Raw genomic sequence first — 6,102 nt, forward strand, 5'->3', positions numbered from 1 at the left:
ATGAGTCTTGTAACTTTCGAGACACCAGTCTTCGTTTTTCCTCTTTATTTCAACAGTAAATGTTTCAATTAGGAGGGAACAGTTACCCAACAGCCCATTCCTTCCTCCAGCTCTTATGTATTTCTGCCCATTCTTGTAGGATGCTCCCTGAGTCACATATGGTAGAAAGTGTCTGATTATTTTACTCTATTTATGATTGAGCATTACACTACCATGCCATAGGAACAGTTACCCATCCTCAGGAGCTTGACTTGTTATAAATCTCTCCATTAACCACTGACCCTTAAAAAAAAGAAATTTCCCTCAATGACAAATTGAGGTTGATAATTCTATATATAGGTTAGGCACAAATATTTAGAAAGCAATTTAACAGGCATCTAACATTCATTTTACAAAACGACATCAGTGTCCTTCCAACTGGGCCCTAGGACCTCTCAGCCACAGTTCTTTGTCCTAGGTTGTGTAGTGCCAAATGTGAGTTCCCTCCTATGGAGCCTGCCTTAATTAGAAAGTTCTTTGTGGCACCCATACTAGCTGTGTAATTATTGTACCAGTAGCTCACTCTTGCCTGAAATGTTGATATTGCAGTACCCTCACCCTACAACCAAGCACTACTGTTTATTACTGTCATGGTAGTTTCTCTGCCCATGACCTTGGGCTATACAGCCCAAAAGAGGTGGTGCTTCTTGCCTTCCTATGTGACCTCTTAAAAGGAAAGGGGGAGGGTCATGTTCTTCTTGGTGTGATCAGACACCGGATGGACGGCCAGGTGCATTCACTCCCAGACAGAAAGAGGACGACTTCAGTTGTTTACTCGGTTTTGTATTTGTGAATATATTTCCCCAATTTATAACTTAATAAATCCCAATTACCCATTAAATAGACTTATGTGGATTGATCTTAACATGTGACAATTGTATGCTAGCAGCTTATATATCTCCTTTTGTTACTACAAAAGCCAGCCATCATGTGCCACAGTGGAGGGACCTGGGTGTAGAATATATGGGGTGAGGCCACAGGAAGGATCATGGCCAGCCATTGTCTACTAGAAGCCTATTGGCTTTAATTTTTAATGACACAGCTGTGAGAGTAAATGTGTTCTGTTGGATTTTGTCATTCTAACGAAAGACAGGAACAACAGAACACCATTTGTTGCCTGTGAATCTTATATACTTGTGGTTTACTAGAAAACTCTAGTAACTATACAGTGTGTTTCAGATATACCACTGTTAATACTTTCAATCTACTCATCCAAGGAGAGTTCTCAGAAAGGGGTCCCAGACACCATCAGCAAGAAGTCACCACATTTCCACCTCTGTGTTTGCCCTTACCACTATGAGAAAGAATAAAGGTAAAGAAGGCAAAAACAAATATAGCGATAAAAATGAAAATAAATCTAAAAAAAGAGTTAGTGTTCATAGAGGATTGGCAAGAGTATGCACAGGTGACCAAGTGCTAGGGAATGAGTGAGGGGGGAAGCAATGTCATTTGATGATATCAGGAGGCTATGCAATATTAGAGGAAAGTTAAGAAAAAAGTCTGAATAAATACCTCACACATTATACTAATTGGTCTGTTACAGTAATGCAATATCAAGCTGATCCTGTTTTAAAATATAGTGTAGCTGAAGATAGATGTATGAAGAAATATGAATTTCCATGTCAAGATAAAATTAATGAAGCAGATGTATTTGGTCCTGGAAGACAATGATGCAGTCCTGTTGGATAATACTGGAGATGACAATGAAGACACTGATGGTATCTAAAATGAGCTAAGCATGGTATATTCCAAGTTTGGGGGGGATAGTTCTGCTGTGATCTTGACCTTCATCTGTCAAAAATAATGTGTCATTGAGCCTATCATGTGTTAAAAGCAGATTGGCATATTTTTTAAGTATCATATTTCTTTGAAAACTGAAGTTGTTGAATTATCTCAAGTGATATGTTACCATTTTGCTCTTATAATTGAGTTTATTGGTAAAACAAAATGCACTGTTAAAAGAAAAAAACATGTCTTTCCATTTGTAATGCTTGAGTTCTAGAAAATAAGTATTTTGCATCAGTTACTTGTATTATAACCATCATGGGTTGTAGTACGCCATAGTTCCAATACATCTGTTTAATGTCATTGTGTTATAATTATGTAAATATTCTTTTGGGACTTCTATCAATTTTAAAAATAACAAAAAACTACATTGGGAGTTAGAGGGGTTTTTAAAAGCCAGTCGTCATGAAAGGGTCCGCTGACTCAGACACTGCAAGTTTCTTTTTTTTTTTTTTTTTCCGTCTTGTATCTAAAATGTAGAGTGCCTTCAACAAAAACGCTTATGGTGTAGATCTGGCATGAATCAACACCAGTTTTTGTGGTTTATAGGGTCTTGGAGGGCCTCCCTGGCCAGAAGTCCATAGGAAGGTAGTCTACTTCTATCACTATGATACTTACTCAAGCAAACTGGGTTCCAGGGAGTACCTTTTTCCACTCTCACAGGATGGCTTTGTTCACGTCCTCCAACTGCTCTCTTTACTGTTCTTCCAAATGCATTTACAAATTGATATCACAACTAAAAGTAAGCATGAAATAATGAGCAGTTTTAGAAACTTTTTATTATTTTTAATTATGTGTAGGGGTGGGGTAGGGAGGGGGTTATGTGAACATGAGTGTCTGTACCTGCAGAAGCAAGAGGGGTTATGTTCCCATGGCTCTGGCATTACAGCTGATTGTGAGCCACTTAATGTGGGTATTGGGAATAGAACTAGGGTCCTCAGGAAGAGCAGTATATGCTCTTAAGTCCTGCGCCATTGCGCCTATTCAGTAATGAAAATATTTTATGGAAGGTAGACATTATTTTGAAATGCCTACTGATAATCTATGCCAAGAAAGTACCAATTGGCTTTGTAAGTATAAAAAAGAAGTGTCAGCAATAGATCTCATCACATTTATTTCATTTTTATCCAAAGAACAATGTTCAGTATCACACCATAGGTGGAAGATGCTTCTCCATCTAGGCCCCTAAAGTTCAGTCATGAGCCATCCTGCCTTGTCATTCAGGGATGCTGTTGCCGCCATGGGTCATCAAATATCTCTTCACTCTGATGGTGAGGATTGCTTGCCATACATACCACTACAACCAATCCCCTGGTCTGAAAACTTCAGGTCAGCACCAGAACCTTTGCCTTGCCATAGGTGACATCTTGCTTCTGAAAAGGTCTGAGGCTATTTGAAAAAAAATCTCCATGCCCTGTACACATTTGTGCAAGGGAGATGTGTCCACAACATATGCTAGAGAAATGGCTGTGCTCCTCCAGGAAAAATTTAATCTTTTCACTTGCATTATTTAGCATTTATGCTTTCTGTGGGCTGTTGCATGGGCTTTAGAGCCTTCAGAAGTCCAATAGCACAGCAGTTTTCTTCTGTGAAACTTCCTTCCTTAGGAGCGACAGCTTGCCACAAATGTTGCTAAATTTGCCTTTGAATGATCCAATGATTCCCTTTCATCTAATTCCTTTCTGCATGGCCCACAAGTTTATTTATTTATTTTATTTTTTTGCATCTCATAAACCTAATTTAAGAGCCATGCTAAGTCATTCAAATCTTCTAGATCCTCTTCCAGTTCATAAATATCATGTGACATAGGGTTCATCAAAAGCATTAATGCTCCATACCATTCTGGTGATCCTTACTGAATCAACCACATTCATTATTTTCTTTACTCATAAAGACTTTTAGTGTGTGTGTGTGTGTGTGTGTGTGTGTGTGTGTGTGTGTGTGTATTTTGCCTGCAAGTATATGAATGCATCATGTAAATACAGTGCCCTTGAAGGCCAAAAGAGGATGTTGGATCCTCTGGAATTGGAATTACAGATGATGGAGAGGCAACATGTAGATGCTGGGAATGGAACCCTGTTCCTTAGAAGAAGAGGCAATGCAATTAATCACTGAGCTATCTCTCTAGCTCTGTCGACCTCATTCCTAACTCTCCTGTGAACATAAGCCATTAGCAATATTTGATTATTTCCAGCTGAGTTCCCCACAAATGTCACAATCTGGAGGACAAGAAAGGAAAGAAACAGAGCCCAGACCTGAACTGATACTGACCTGGAAGTCCCCTTCCTGAGGACTCTCTGATCCAATGAAATGAGTTATCAAACACACAGAACAGCTTCCTCAGAAATGCCCAGCTCTCCTTTCTCGCCTTCCAGATTATGGCATTCGTGGGGGAACTCAGCTGGCAATAATCAAGTCTCCCTAATGGCTGTGTTATCCAGTCTCTTAAGGGCTGATTTCTTTCATATGCCTCATGTTATGTAGTCATTGTCTTAAGGAGGAAAGGGTAGTCATACTAATAAATGTTTCTGTGTTCAGGGTTCTCATATTGATCCCATTTATACCAATGTTTCACAGAGCCAGATTGTGAGGAGCTGTTTCATTCCTTGTGATTTTTTGGTTTGCTTTTGTTTTGTTTTGAATGAAGCAACCCATTTTGTTGTTGGAAGCATATAAATAGTTTTAAAAGCTTTTGAGATAATTACCACATGTCTCCCTTCTCTTTCCTCCCTCAACACTCTGTCATATGCCCCTTCCCACTCTCCTTCAAATTCAAGGCCTCTTTTTTCACTAATTGTCATTGCACACACACACACACGTGTGTGTGTGTGTGTGTGTGTGTGTGTGTGTGTGTGTGCATATTCATATGGCTACCCCTCAGAGACAGAGACGGAAAGTAAGTCCCCACTGCTGAAGACACCACACACTTCAGAAACAGAGTCCAGACCTGAGCTGAACTGCCCTGAATGCCTCCTCCATGAGGACTAGCTTTCATGGTACCAGAAGGCACTGTGCAAGCTTCCAAAGGAGGAAGTCCTATCAAGCTCTGATACCAATGAACCGTATCAGTGCCTATCATGGCTCAATAACCCTAAGGATGCAGTAGTGGCACACATACCTTGGCAGTAACCAACAGTTCTCTGATTGGACTTAAGACCCACTCAACAAGAGGGAACTATGCCTGGTATTGGAAACCTAGTTAACTGTTCAGTGCTGGTAAAGTAAATGTTATTTGAGAAGAATCTGAAACTTCTAATTTATTAAACTAGCACATCCTGTTTTAAGAAAAACAACAACAAATCTATCTCTATTTCAAGCTCAGATACTGCATACTACCTGATTATCATAGTCTCTTCTACAATGCTATTATTAAGCCTTTCATTCCATTTTCATGCTAAATCATGGATTGGTCCTAGAGGTATCTATCACTTCTGTCTCTCTTATTCATGTTCTCTCCTCTCTCTCTCTCTCTCTCTCTCTCTCTCTCTCTCTCTCTCTCTTTCTCTCTCTCCAATAATCAGCTCTTCCCACTGGCTTCTGAACTTCTGAATTTTGAAGTCAAAGAATGTTCTTATCACCAAAAGCAAATACCACACAACCACCACAACAGCCCTCTTAAAAATATATCCTCCACATGATACTTTCAGAGATCTAATTACCTAGTCCATCAGCCATTTGTGAGGCATCCTTGTACTCCTGTAGCTAACCCTATTATCAAGGAGGTATGCCACCCCTCTAACATGAAGACTCTAAGGCATGTTCAACTCTGACCCATGGCCTACATGCTATATGTGGTCAAGGATACCTATTAATGCAACCCTACACAAAATTATAAATGTATGTAAACCATTTTCAGATTTGTTGTGTGATTTTCTCTTTCATTTTGTAGATGATTATGTGGTTCTCAAGCATAAATTTTATAAATTACATCAGATTACAATGCCAAAAGTTTGGACATGTAAAGAAAGATGTTACACTGGTATTACTCCCAAGGATGCTTCACCCTCTGACATCATTTGCACATATTGCAGGTAGCATGCCATTGCCACTATAGCAAAGAGGCACACCGTCACATACCACATAAGGAAGGGTAGCCATATAAGGATTGCCAGTGTGAACACTCTACCCTTAGATGGATGAGTCCTCATTGCATGCCTTATCTTTCATCCCAGAGCAACTTCAGTTTCCCAAATAATTTTTGGTACTGTTCAGGTAACAATAATGTATGACTTTTCCTGGGAAGACATGGACAAACATGTATTTATTTAAGATAGGGCA

At 39.5% G+C, this 6,102-nt stretch overlaps 1 pseudogene; it reads left to right on the top strand.

Moving 5' to 3' along the window:
• Positions 1-1,335: 1,335 nt before the first annotated feature.
• LOC131896082 (eukaryotic translation initiation factor 1A-like) lies at positions 1,336-1,765 on the top strand (annotated as a pseudogene).
• Positions 1,766-6,102: the final 4,337 nt, after the last annotated feature.

Source organism: Peromyscus eremicus, chromosome 19 (genome assembly GCF_949786415.1).
Source record: "Peromyscus eremicus chromosome 19, PerEre_H2_v1, whole genome shotgun sequence".
In the NCBI taxonomy this organism is placed as follows: domain Eukaryota; kingdom Metazoa; phylum Chordata; class Mammalia; order Rodentia; family Cricetidae; genus Peromyscus; species Peromyscus eremicus.